The sequence below is a fragment of the Diabrotica undecimpunctata genome, chromosome 5 (genome assembly GCF_040954645.1).
Source record: "Diabrotica undecimpunctata isolate CICGRU chromosome 5, icDiaUnde3, whole genome shotgun sequence".
Classification (NCBI taxonomy): domain Eukaryota; kingdom Metazoa; phylum Arthropoda; class Insecta; order Coleoptera; family Chrysomelidae; genus Diabrotica; species Diabrotica undecimpunctata.
The window spans coordinates 46456075-46472252 of NC_092807.1; positions in this window are offsets into that span (position 1 = coordinate 46456075).

Here is a 16178-nt window from a genome sequence, read left to right on the forward strand (position 1 = left end):
ATTCTTGTAACGTACTATACAATACACATTTTAGTATATGGCTACAGCACAAATTTCCTAAAAAATGCCATAAATCTACATACCTATACAAAAACTTTAATAGTATTAAATAAAACAAAACAAGTCCCGAGTCATATCGATCGATATCTTTAACATGCGCCATGTGTAAGTTACTAGAAAAAATTTTTAATAATAGACTAAAGGTGCGTTTTCACCAAGCGCGCAAAATGTTTGGAAACGTTTGCAAATGATTGCAACTGTTAGCAAACAATTTTATTTGGTTGGTGTATACAGATTTTAGAAAGCTCCCAAACAACTGCAAACGTTTGCAGTTGTTTGGCACGGTTCCGTCGGCTGCCGGTACTTCAAAGGGATTCGTTGTTCGTTCGTGTTTGGTGGAGACACTAGGTTTTATAGTCTGTCATAGTAGAAATGAATAGTTTGTTTTCGGTGAGGGATTAGTCTACATGTATTTGTTATTTACAAAAAAAAAATGGAATGGGATAATGAGAAATGTTTAGAATTAATTGAATTTTACAAAAAAAATTAGAAATATGGAATGCAAGTCATAAGCTATACTACAATAAATTTAAAAAATTTGATGCCTGGTGTGAAATAGCAACAGAAATAGTGTGGACGAATCATTCAGAAGTTCTATTGAACTTCTCCTTTTTAAAAAATTTGACGTCTAAAATCTACGATTTCTTCTTTTTTTTTATATTCTCGTTTTTTACTAACTCAAACACAATTAAAAAACTAGTCGCACATATAACTTCTCTTTTCGCCATTTTGTACAAACAAGACGGAACGATGGCAAATGTTTGCAAACTTACTCAAACTCTCGAGTTTATATGTTTTTGACAAACTGTGCTAAACATGTGTTGACAAACGTTAGCAAATGTTTGCTAATGTTTGTGTGTAGATGTTTGTAAATGTTTTTTGGTGAAAATGCACCTTTAGATGCCACCTGGGGAGACAAGATTTAATTATTCCAGATCAAAGTGGTTTTAGAGAACAAAGGTCAACCATAGATAATATCATAGAATTGGAAAGTGACATTTCTAAAGCATTCGCACTAAGGAGTATATGTCTAGCAGTTTTCTTTGACATACCAAGAGATTTCGATACAGCTTGGCACAATTATATAATAAAAAAATGACATGGTTGGAACATCCAAGGTCACTGCCTCTTCTTTATTAAAAACTTTCTTCAAAATAGAACTTTTAGAGTTACGACAAACATACCATCAGATATAATGTATCCAAAAATGGCATTCCTGAAGGCTCGGTTATAAGTCCTACCCTCTTCATAGTGGCAATCAATGATATTCTCAAAAACCTAAAATAGCCTATACAGGCAGGAGTCTACGCACATGATCTTGTAGTTTCTTGCAAAGGAAAAAATATACAAAATATATTTTGTTATACACACAACTTTATACAACACTTAGAACTCTGGTCACAAAAAACAGGTTTCTGTTTTTCCACTGTCACAAACACCCCCAACCTAAGACTATGTGATAAAAACCTTAAACGTGTAATATCAATAAATTTCTTGGGCATGACATTAGGAGAAATTATAAGCTCGAAACTTCATATAACAAATTTTATCTTATCTTGTCATAAACGATTAAATCTTTTAACAACTCTGGCCAATAAAGAACGGGGTGTGGATCACCAAACGCTTTTGATGTTATATAGAACATTAACCAGATCAAAAATAGATTACGGATTTACTGTGTATTCTACAGCCACGAAGACACTGCTAAAATAACTTGACAGTCTTCACAATCTTTCTTTAGGTATAATATCTGGAGTTTTTAGCACAACACCAATCGAAATTATTTATTGTGCAGTTGGTGAACCGTGCCTAAAAGACACAAGACATTATTTATTAATAACATAAGCTGCAAAAATTAGGTCTAACTCAAAAAACCCTATTATTTAAAATTGTTCTACAGAAAAGTTCCCAAATCTCTTCATAAAAAAGCCAAGACCGGTCATACCCTTTTATGCAAGGATTAGAAGCTACTTAAATTAATTAAACTGCACGTTTTCAAAATGTTTTCCCTCCCAATCGTCCTCCATGGCACATAAAGAACCCTCAGTGCCTAACCCGCCTCATTTCTTTTGACAAATATTTAACCTACAGGTAATCAAATCCGCCTTCAATGATATGCTTTACAACTACACTGATTATACACATATTTAAACAGATGCATCTAAATCAAATGAAGGTACTGGTGCTGCAGTCATAACCCCAATATCGACAAATAAATACAAACTCCCTTCAGATCACTCTATTTACTCTGCTGAACTATACGCTCTATACCAAGCCACCCTTACGGTCAACGCAACCAATAATACCAATTATATTATACTCAAAGACTCCCTAATTTCCGTACAGTCAATCCAATATATCTACCCAACTAATCCTTTAGTCATCAAGATAAAACAAGCAGTTCATACTTATTTATAAGCAGGTCATTAAGATAATGGCCACTCAACTAAATGGAAAAAATATTATATTCTTCTGGATACCATCCCATATTGGAATTCAAGGAAATGAAGAGGCAGACAATGCTGCAAAAGAAGCTGCAACTAGTAATAGTGCGGAGTGTATTAAAACATTTACGAGTGGGGACTTCAAATGTAAAGCATCTTCAACTTCAAATGTAAAATATAAAGGGGCGGTCAAATGTAAAGTGCGATGTATGTGGGAAGAAAAGAGGAAACTGTCATCAGTCATAGTTAAAACTTGGCCCACATTACCAACAAGTCGGAGAGACCAGATAATATTAACGCGACTCCGACTGGGTTACACGCGATTAACCAATAGCTACGTGTTCTCCAACAAACAAGAACCAAGATGTGACAACTGTGAAGAAAAGTTACCAAACAAAGGTATATTAGAGAAATGTTCAGCATTAACGCCAAAGCGCATGTTATACAATATACCCAACAAACTAAGTGATATTTAAGTTCTACAGTGCAATATGTTAAACCTAACAAGTTTCTTAACTTCAATTAACGTTCTAAACGCTATATAACCGTATAAATGTAATACAAATTATTGCTTGCTACTATTGTTTCGCTAATAGCCAATTTGGCTGATGAGATTTTGTTAATAATAATACACCTGGATGGGCAAAAAGGATGCACAGAAGTTGGGTACTATTTAGGGTAATGCAAAAATTAACCCAAGGGGATGTTCTGTATTTAAATTTATGTTGAACAAAGAAACACAAATTTAAAACGTCTACAATGCTACCGGCTCTCAGGTGTTTTGAAAGACATAACGGCGAGCATTAGGAAGTGGGTCAACATATCTAGACTGGTGATAATGAAACGGTTTATTTAAAACCAAGTTAGAACGACAGAGATAAAACTGAATTATATTAACTAAAAGAGCAGTAGATAAAAAATTTAACAAAATAAAAAGGGCGCCGCCTTATCGTTTTAACTGAATGACAAGAAAATCTCAAGGATCCTAGATGGTAAAGAATTCGTCAAAAAATAAAAAATATCAAATAGGTTTAGTATTTTTCTAAACCAATATATATTTAAAGAAACAGAAACTATGACTTTATGTAAAAAGAAACTAATATAACCTTTAAGCTATTTTCTTGTGGCATTTTAAAGTAATTACTATTTAAATGGGAATAAGCCACAATTAAAGGTTAAAATAAGTTTATTGATGTTTCAACTTCCAATTCGGAAATCGTTCTCAAAATACAAACATTAATAAATTAAACAAATTTTGTTTTTTTATTACTATTTCTGATAATTAAATTTTATCTGACTTATTTATATTGACAATTCAGTTCAACAATTCAATTATTATACATTTTTAAAGTAGATAACTTTAAAATGATATTGCCAATATTGTTGAGTTGCGTTCCTGGGGCGACTTTACTTGTAAGATAGTTCATTCGACTACATGAAATCAACTTTAACTTGAGAATGTTTGTCAGAAAAAATCATAGCATGTAATTCGTCTTTAAAAAGAAAAAAACATGCCATAATAACAGTAAAATTCTCCTGTTAGTGATTTTATAGTAAATTATGATGGAAAAACCAGGAAAAAACCTTAAAATACTATCCCGACATAAGTATTTGGTCGTACATTTAGTTTACCTTCAATAAAAACCAAATTCTGATTTTATATGTTTGTTATTAAAAAAAAACATAAATCATGTATCCTCGATATGTAACTGACTTCCTAATACTGGTATTTTCCTTTTAATAACTTCCTCTTTTAATATGGGTAACCAGATCCTACTACGTTCTGCCGAGGAATTTGCGACACAATTGGTCTCATTTAGCATAATTAAAGCCGCTTCTTTAATTTTTACCTTTTTACCATCCGTTTCTTTTAGGACTATACTTGAATCATTGCATTGAACCCTATGTTCATTATCCCATGCGTCTTTACATGTTTGAGATTAAATTTTCTCTATTTTTAATATAAGATTGATGTTCATTTATTCTAACATTTAATGGCCTTGATGTTTCACCTAAATAAAACTGATCGCATACGCATATAATACATAACTTTATGACAACTCAGTAAAATAGAAAAAAATAAAGGATTGATAGTCAATACTTTTTAAAAGCGAAATAAGTTAACTAATATTTTAATTTGTAGCTATCTCTATTTCTCCCTCGATCTGTTTTGGTTTCACAATTTTAAGTGGATATACTCAGTCAGAGGCCTCATACTCTGACTATTTTTACCTACACACAGAAAAACAAATGTTTTTCTGTGTATGCTAATATTTTTGAATAATGCATGGAATGAAGCAACTTTTAATATACATCAATAGGTAGAATGTTCACAAATGTTTTGGTTAACACACGTATTGTTTTCACGTGAACTTGACTTTCATTTCGTTTTTTTTAATACACGCTCTACCTGAACTTTTTGACTTTTTACGGCATCCGACATTATGTTCCGCAACGTTAACACAATTAATTACGCCCATTTTTTGTACTACTAACAAGCTAATAGTGTAAACAATATGTTTTTTATATACACATTAAACGTGCACTTATTATTACGTTATAAAAAATATTACGGACTTGATGGAATTTAAAAAGAATATTGTAACCTCAGAAACCTTTTTTGGATGGTGCTAGAAAGGCCACGGCAGCTAGATGGTTAGTAGAGAGCGAGTAGGAAGTTCAAAACTAGCTTTTGGAACCAGAAATGGATCCAACAGAAAAAATAATAAAGATAAGACAAGATAGGATATATTAGAAAAGACAGAAAAATGAATAATACGAGAGATAGATAAAATTACCAAAGATAAGAGAAGATAAGAAAAAGGGCACGACTTAACTTTTTGGGGTTACAGGGGGAAAATAAAGAAACCTTAGAAACGAAAATAGATAAGGAGAGATAATTAGGTTCTGGGATCAAATACAAGAAAAAATATTAATAGTTAACTATGAAATAAAGGTGGCCAACACACTACATAAAAAAATAATCTTTCTCCTGGTCGAAGATATCGTGATAGTTAAATATTTTTATTAGCAAATTCTCAGAGATATTCTATTATCAGGAAACTTATTAGGAGTAGATAAATATAATTAAGTAGGTAAACAAAACAAAATATAAAACATAATGATGGTATTAGATTTTTATTTCGATGCAGGGCAACCGCAAGCCACTTATACGTATTTTAACCTCTTTAGGTCTCATCAGAACGACATCTACAACAAAATCTATCTCGTCGTATGACAATAATTATCGAATAATTATTATATTAATATATTACTATATTAAATAAAAATTATATTATATTATATTATTATATAATATATTATTATGTTATATATAACGATATAACAAAATATATGTAATAACTCAATCACCAGACGGGTGAATTCCAAAAACAAGAAATCCAAATAAATCTACCATAACATGTAAAAAATGGAAAATCTTTCAATATAGTAGACATAGACACATGCACATATAAATAAAATATATAAAAATAAGTTTAAGGAGAACTTGATGTTTTTAAAAAAATTCCAAAAGATTAGATAATATAAATATCTCTCCTTAATGTTTTATGCTTATCTCGAGATAATTGACTTTAAAAGTAATAATTTATAGCAAGTACAAAATAATACTAAATTAATTTACAATAAAGTTGCAGAAGTACAGAGACAAGATTATAAAAATTGGTTCTACCAAAAATTAAAATAAGGACCAATGAAAAGTGCAATTGATGGAATCGTTGTTCCTTAGAGGAATTGATTGCATCGGTAGGTAGTTAGCTTTAACCACCGATCAGAAAAATGTTGTCAAAAACAGCCCGTAGATTACTCTACTTTGAAGATAATATTGGAGCTAATATTATTAGTAAGACCACTTACAGTAACTCTAGATGATGTTTCCTCTTAAATCGCACTGAATTTAAACTGTACTCAACTTTAATATCAAATATTGAAGTTAATTTATAATGTATATTATCTACTGGGGTGTTAGACATTGTTAAGAGATTGAAAGGACAATAAAACTGCAGAAAAATAACAATGCCCCTGGATATTGCCCCTATAATTGCCCAGAGGAATGTAAATAACATTAAAAATGGTAAAAGAGTGGAATAAGAGCATTATCTGTGCAATCCATAAAAAGGCTACCACCTCCTGTGTCAAAACTATGGCGGAATCTCCTTGCTGTGTTGTGAATATGAAATATTTACCAGTATACTTAACCATAGCATACAATCTTAAGCAGAGAAGATCAAAGAAGAATATAACGCAGGATTTAAGCAGGAAAGATCTATCATAATAACTAACGACTAACTATTCACGGTTAATCAAGTTGACAAAAAGACTAAAACAGGGTGATGGACTGGCACCAACACTGTTTAGTTTAGTACTGGAATACGTAGATAGAACAACGTCAGATGGTGAAAATAACACACTTATCAATAAATCAACTGGCAGTATATGTAGATGACATAAATATTATGAGCAGAACCAAAGCAATCGGCGAGAATACCTATACGAAACAAATCACATGTTAAACAGGTCTCTGTTAGCACCACCTAAACGACTAATCTATTTAGAACTAAACATCATAAGACAATACAAAGCTTAACAGAAAAATCATCCCAGCCAATACGGCATACTTTGTTACTTTATCGGATGTAAATATCTGAACCAGATATTTAATTCACGAGATCTGTATCAATGGGCTAGATAAAAATCTACAAAATCATAATCGGATCGATAGTGACCTATGGATTTAAAAATTCGATATTGACTCAAACATTTGTAAACCCATGGACATCTTTGAAAGAAAGGTACTTAAATGAATGCTAGGCCTCAAAAATGAGAACAATAGGTTTCGAATTAGATGAAATTATAAAATATATATTATATATATATATATATATATATATATATAATATATATATATATATATATATATATATATATATATATATATATATATATATATATATATATATACAGTATGAATATTAAGTCTTCCCCCCCCCCCTAGTGAACTCCCTTATTTAAGAAAAAGATGAAAAACGCTCGGACCCGTCAATTTTTATTTTAATAGAGGTATTTTATAACATAAAAAAAATTGTCACCCCTTTCATCCCCTTCACTTGACAGCTACCCACTCAGATTTTTTTAATATCAATGTAGGTCGTGCGATAGTTCGTTGGAAAGGGTTTGACAAGAAGAATTCAAAAATGTATAAGTTTGAAATTTTGTATGGCATAATGGTTTTATTTAAAATAAAATATACAAAAAATAATGTATTAAATTACATCTTTAAAATTAAAGGAACTGGCAAATTATCCTAAAGAAAACTTAAATTACTGTAGAAGATGCTCGAAATATTCTCCATTTACTTCCTGGCAGAACTAGATTCTGTGTTTCGTTGCCTCCCTAACCCTTTGTAGGGTCTGCATATCAATCCTATTACATTCTTCGATTATTCTTTGACGGAGTTCATCAATTGTCATCAACTGGCTCCCATACAGTTTGGATTTAAGGTAACCCCATAGGTAAAAATCTAGAGGAGTAAGATCTGGTGATCTTGGTGGCAATTCAATGAATCCATGACGTCCAATCCATATTCTCGGATACAAATTATTTAAAAAATTTAGAACGCGAGCATCGTAATGAGGCGGAGCTCCATCTTGTTGGAAAACAAGATCTTGGGTGAATTCGCCTGGATTGTTTCTAAGCACATCATTAATTGCAGGAATTATTTGTGTTTCCAATAGATTAAGATAGCTTTCCCCCATTAAATTGCCTTGGATAAAAAAAGGGTCTATAATGTGATCCCCTAGTATACCTGCCCAAACATTTAATTTAGTGGGAAATTGAGTATGACACTCTCGAAACAATCGAGGGTTTTCGTCAGACCAATATCTTACGGTTTCTAGATGTACATGACCATTTAAATAGAATGTAGCTTCATCGGAAAAACAAATATGTCTTAAATAATTTGGATCTTGTGAAATATTATTATCCAAAGTTTCACAATATTGTAGTCGTCGATCTGGATCATCTTCTGTCAATTCGTGCACCATTTTCATCTTATAGAAATGAAATTTTTGCTTTTTTAAAATGTTTAAGAAGGTCCTGTGACTTACTTCGCATTCGCGAGCAACATTTCTAGTTAAACTAAATGGATTTACTACAAATTGAGACACAATATTTACTTGCTTTTCCTCAGAAATCTTTTTCTACCATCCCGTTTCTTGTTTTCGACAGCATCAGTTTCACAAAATTTGGTGACAAGTAGTCTATAGTGTCGATCAATTGGACGATTCGGAAAACTTTCATTAAATATATTCTCACAGCTTCATGGTAGTTACGGCCTGCTTCACTAACTATTAAAATTGCTTCACATTTGTTTATTAATCTACGAGGTGGTGCCATTTTGAGGTTTTGACATTTGAATACTAAAAATTTACAGGTTACCACTAAAGCTCACCAAATCTCGAGGTTCTTGTCAATATTTTTTAATATCACAGTGCTAATTGCTTGGTTTTTATGACAGTTGTCAAAAACTAGACACGCCAACTAGATTATTTAAAAAATTGTTCTAACACGATATGTTTTAACGATACAAAAGTATTTATTCTGCAAAAAAATAATTCGGTATAAACGTTCAAGAATAAAAATTACATAAATTTTGTTTATACAAACCGAGTGACATACCGAATGTCCCATATTAAAGCAAAACCAGTGTACCTACTTTCGTATTGTTGTATCGCAAAGTGTATCTCCAATATCTCCAAACAATAAATCGTTATTAACAAACAGATCCTTAAAGTTACAGTAAAGATTTTAGAACTCTTCTTTTCAAACACTTTTCAACGAACTATCGCACGACCTCCATTACCATTTAAAAAATCTGAGGGGGTAGCTGTCAAGTGAAGGGGATGAAAAGGGTGACAATTTTTTTTATGTAATAAAATACCTCTATTAAAATAAAAATTGACGGGTTCGAGCGTTTTTCATCTTTGTCTTAAATAACGGAGTTCACTAGGAGGGGTAAGACTTAATATCCACACTGTATATATATATATATATATATATATATATATATATATATATATATATATATATATATATATATATATATTGATATGATATAGGAGAAAGAAAAATAGTGATTAAAAATAATTTACAAGTTATATATTAGATATAACAAGTATTTGGTTATTTTAAGAAGTTATATACTAGAGAATTTAATAAAAATTATTTATGTGAGGGCATTTTTAAGAAATTAGCATATAATAATTGTAAAAAGTTGTATTTTAGTAATTATAATGTGGTAGATATATTTAAGTGAGCCATGTGACTAGGCAACCAACTATACATATGTGAGTGACAGACAGATATACTTACTCTCCAAGTGACATTTTAGGAAATAATTGGGAATATAAAGTGGGGTTATAATAATATATTGTTTAAAATGTGTATTTTATTAAATTAGAGTGTTAGTTACTAATTTAAATATTTATTCTGATCTGAAAAGCCTAAATGTCAACAAAATTATCAATAGAAAATTAACGAATTCTCCAGAATGCAGAATTTGACCATTGTTTACGGTCGAACATTCTCGAAATAATGGTTATGTCTGTGGAACGAACATATACTTTTTTCGAGAACATCCATATAGAAGTAATAGAACAAATGGAACATGATCTCCTACCAGATGATTCTAGAACATCCAAAAAGATATAAATACCCGTGATTTGGATTCAAGATGACAGTTTTAGTAAGTCAGTCAGGCAGTTTAGTAAGAAAGTAGGTCCAGTCCATTCAGTTAATAGTCCAATTGTTTAATATAGTGGGTTAAATGAAGATTAAAAATTATGCATATATATTTTAATGCACATTTATAATTATACACAAATAATTATTGAAGATAAAAAAAGTATATTAGAAGAATATTGGATGGATATTGGAAGAAATTAAAATTATATTATGATTGGAGATTAGTATAAATCAACTTATAATAATTGGATATTGGTATATTGAAAAGAAGAATAAATATAAATGCTGTTTTGCTGGTTTGCTTGGTGGTTTATAAATGCTGGTGAAGAAAATAATATCTTAAATTGGTAGAAGCTGATAATTGGAAAAAGTAATTTCACAAAAACAAGGATAACCAAAGTACGAAGACATTCAGTGGTGATTAGAATCTATATAGTGGAAAACAGTTCATTTAGGCATTCAGTGAAAGAAAGGTACAAAATTTTGTTAATATAATTTAGTTAGTGTCATAACAGTTTCAATTTTGAAGATAGTTTGTTTAAATTTTACATTGTCTATAGAATTTAATTAGTTTTATAAGAATATCAATTTAAAGATAGTTTATTTTAAATTTACATTGGCTAGGTTAGATATATATGTGTGTTTCATAATAGTTATAATAAAGATAATTTAAAAAAGTACTTACAAACTAATTCTTTGAGAACCGCGATAAAAACCCTATATTATTAAAATACTCATTGCTCATCATTCAAACAAACAACACATCATAACAATTTGGCGACCAACGCGGTGGCTCTCTATTTAAAAGAATTAGTTTGGGAAGATAAGTGCTCTCATATAATTAAATTAATTTTCATTAGAAAGCAAAAATTATAGATTTTATTTTTAATTATATTTGAACAAGTAAAGTCTCAAAATGTCTCAAGGAAAGAAAGGTACAAGAAGCAAAAAGAATGAAGAAGATGTGGAAGTAGAAACACAACCTATACAAGAGGAGAGTTTAGTTCAAGTTCCACAAGATACTGCAGAAATGAATCCAGAAAGAGAGGAAAATGTCAATATGGCAGCTTTGATGTCATTAATGATGCAGATGAACAAGACAATGGAAGAGAATACGAAAAAAATGGAAGAGAATTCAAAAGAAATCAAAGAAGACATAAAAAAATTGGAAGAGAATTCAAAAGAAGTCAAAGAAGACATAAAAAAATTGGAAGAGAATTCAAAAGAGGTCAAAGAAGACATGAAAAAAATGGAACAGAAATTAGAAGAGAATTATAGAAAATTAGAAAAGAAAATAGAAGATAATAATAATAAAATTGTAAAACAAATAGAAAAACAAATGGATAAAAAACTTGAAGCTGCAGAGAAAAAAGTAGCAAATGAAATAAAAAATATACGGAATGACTACAAGAAAAGGATAGAAAATGGGAGGACAGAAGTAAAGAGGATTATTCAAGATAATAAGATAGATATAGAACAGAAAATAGAGTTGCAGAAATGTAACTTAGAAGTAAAAATTAACGAAGACAGGAGAAACACAGAAGAAAAATTAGATGATATACAACAAAATATCCAAATAAATAATAATCAAATAAGAAATGTGGAACAGAGAATAGATGATATTTCACAAATGAGAGACATAGGGAGACCTTACTTAAATTTAACAAATGAGACTGGGATTAAATTCTCTGGTAATATAAAAAATTTGCATCCTAGAGTATACATAAATAGTTTAAAACATAAATTAAGATTTTTGAATAATATTAATGATATTAAAGATTATATTAGAATGACATTAAATGACAATGCAGCAACTTGGTTTGCTAGTATTGAAAATGATTTAGATAATTTTCAAACATTTGAAAATAAATTTTTAAATTATTATTGGGGTGAATTAGAGCAAGCCAAGTTTAGAGAAATTCTATATTTTGGAAAGTATAATCACAATTTAAAATCAAATATGGTAGATTATGCATTAAAACTGATAACAGTTGCAAAATATTTAGAACCACCACTTAGAGAGGATGAAACAGTCTTAAATGTATCTAGACATTTTGATGCTGATGTTGTGCAAACAGTAACTGTACAAAATATTCAAACAATAGATAGTTTTATTAATTTTATTCAAATAATACAAAGAGGCAATATGACAAGTAATAATAACAACAGAAAAAACAATAATAACTTTCAATATAATAAAAATGATAATCAACAATATAGACAATCATATAATAGATATGGTAATAATTTACAAAATTTTAATAATAATAACAGTAATTATAATAGACAACATTTTAATAACAGTACTAATAATAATAGACAAGATTTTAACAATAGAAGAAATACAGAGCGACCTAACTATAACAGACAGGTAAATTGTGTTCGAAGGAATAGGAGCTGCGAAGACAGGGAACGGAATCGTACAAGGCAAGAAAATGTGAGTAGAAGTCATAGTAGGGAAAGAAATAGGACGTCAGATCCAAGTAGTCAGATACAATCTGACAATTCTAATAATCAAAATTTTGTTCAGTAAACTTTCTGAATTACAAGTTAGGCCATTGCTATTATGAAGAACCTTCTGAATTTATTTCTTTAGATGAAGATAAAATTATTGAATCTATTAATTTAATTTATATAAATGCGTTGGCCAAAAATAAAATGATTAAAATTATGATAGATACTGGTTCAGAAAGTACTTTAGTCTCGGAGAATTTTATTTTTAATACATTAAAACTATCAGATATAATAAAGATTCCAAAAATTAAAATTGTTGGTGCAAATAATAAGAAGTTGGGTGAAATTGATAAACTAGCCAATTTTAAAATTAATATTCTTAATAAAGAAATTAATATGCAAGGATTTATTGTCAAGGATTTATGTGTTGATATATTAATGGGAAATGATGAATTGGAAAAGAAGAAAGTAAAGATAGATTTTGAAGAAAAAATGGTAACTTTGGAAGGGCAAATAATTAAATTTATGCAGAAAGATGAGATGGAAGAAGGAATAAGAGTTGATAGGATATTATTAAAAGAAAATAATGATGTTTATGAAGAAGAAATGTATTTTGATGATAGGGAAATGTCCCAAAAGAGTGTAAAGAATAATTATTGTAGTGAATATTTAAGGAATGGAAATTTTAAGCAGATGGATGCCTACGAGGTGGAGTGCGTAAAATTGGAAGCAAGGAACAATGAGTACATAATGAAGAATAATGTTATTTGTAAAGAAGAAGATATGATGAAAGTTTTAAATTGCCATGAAGAATATAAATCAATAGTCATTTCCATATTGCAGCAACACAAGGGACTTGTCAATAAAGAAAATAGAATTGCACAAAATTATATCCATAGTATAAAAGTTAAAGAAGAAAAGGATTTTAAAACAAAATCATACCCAATACCATATAAATACAGAGAAGAAGTAAACAAAACAATTAATAATATGTTAGAAGATGGAATATTAGGAAGAATTACAAGAATGTCATTTTTTAACTAAAATCGATTTACAGCATAGTTTTTGGTTAATACCTCTAGAAAGAAAAAGTAGACAGTATACAGGATTTCAGATAGATGGAGTAGTATATCAATTCAAAGTAGTACTATTTGGACTTCAATCATCTTGCAGTGCTCTATGTAGATGTCTTCATGATATTTTGATCAATATGAACATTTTGTAATTCACTACATTGATGATATATTAATTTGTTCTAAAACTGCTGAAGATCATGAGAAATACCTAAAAATTATAATCAATAGATTAGACAAAGTTGGACTAAAAATAAATCAAGAAAAATGTACATTTTTTCAAAAAGAAGTAATAAATCTAGGTTATAAACTTAATACTAAGGGAATAGAAATGTATCCAGAACGGACACAGGTCATTCAGGAATATAAAACACCACACAATTTAAGAACTTTAAGAGGATTTATTGGAATAATTAATTATTATAAAAGGATGATACCAGATCTAAGTATAAAAGAAATTCCATTACTTGAACTACTAAAAAAAGGTGTAAAATGGAGATGGGATCAGAGAAGAGAACTAGCATTCCAAGAAATCAAAAACATTTTTCTGTCAAATTTGAAAATATATTATCCTGACTACACACAGCCATTCATATTAAGAACAGATGCATCAATAGAGAGATTATCAGGGGTATTATTACAAATACATGATGGGGTCGAATACCCAATACAATTCATTTCAAGAATTACAAAGCCACATGAAAAGGGTTACTCAGTTTCAGAATTAGAACTAGCAAGTATAATACACTGTGTCACAAAATTAAGATTTTATTTGTTGGGTAATGAATTTACTATAGAAACAGATCACCAAGCTTTAACGTCTATATTAAATAACAAATATGGAAACAGTAGAATACATCGGTGGAGTCTAATATTGAGTGAATACTCCTTTGAAATCAAATACATTTCTGGAAAATCCAATATAGTGGCAGATGCTTTATCAAGGTTAGAAAATACATCACAAAAAGGGCAGCGAACAATAAAAATTGGATTAAATCAATTAGTAGAAAGTACTGGATTATATTCTAAAGAAGAAATTATAAGAGATCAGATCAATTTGAGTGAAAAACAAAAAGTCCTTAAGAAAGATGGAGTTTATTATAAAATAATAAATGGCATAGAGGTATACGTAATAACCAGAACTTTAGCAAAGAAAATATTGAAAAATTTACATAACAATTATATGCATATTGGTTCAAGAAAGCTATGGATGCTATTTAGGGACAATTATTTTGCAAAGAATGACATAAGTAGACTTCGGCAAATATGCATATTGCATATTCTGCATATTGTGCATATTTTATGCAAATATTTCATATTTTGGCATATTTGTATAAAAGTTTGCATAAAGTGCTTAAAAGTTCAGATTTTTAACTGTATTTGAAAATTTTTAAACATACCAATTTATTTCAATTCTTGTATAAAATTTTGTAGTCATTTTATTCAAGAAATGATCTAAGTACGTAATCTCTACAGGTACAAAACATTTACAATTTTAAAGAAGATCAATTTAAGTAGCCCTCAACATTCTTAGAAAGTCTCGGTCACTGAGGCATTCAGTTATTGGATAATCGCTAAGGGTTCGCTCATTTGCATTTTATGATCTAATCCCCAAATCTATCTACAATTTATTGTATCTTAACAGCAGGTAAACGGCTAATAGTTTTGTTCCTAATTTAGGGATTTTCCAAAATCTCCCAGTTTATTGAATTAGGTACCTAAACATTTCTAATTTGATGCTCAGATTTGTAAATCATTTTTGTTTTGATATTCAAAGCGTAAACACTCGTTGTGCGTAACAAAAAGGAAGATTGTGATTTTATAATGCCTAAAACAACCAGTGCTTCAACTTGGATTAAATCTTATAAAGAGCTGTCTATGGATATGGGAAAAATCTACTGTTCAGTCTGTGGCAAAATTGTAAGTATCTAATATTTTCTATTAAATATCTAATATTTCATACATACAGGGTGTTTCCAAATGACACTTACAACGTTTGACTGTAGATACTTCTCGAAAAATTGAACAAAACGATATAGTTAATGAGGGGTCAAACTTATTTATTTTTCGAGATACAGGGTGTTAAAATTAAAAAAAATTAAATTCTTTTAGTTAATAACAACAATAACTTTAAAACCAATAAACGTATTTACTTGAAATTTAGTACTCGTAGGTTGTTTTTAAATGAAAAATAGCTTCCTTTAGTGAGAAAAAATTGTCCATGGTACAATACAATGGTGTGTATTTAGAAACATTTTTCACCTTTACTTTTTTTATGAAGTCAGCTATTCTAAAACACAATTATTTTTATTGTAATTGAATTAACAAAAAAAAACTTTTGTTGAATTTTAAAATAAGTTATATGATGTACTAATGGTTAGTAACA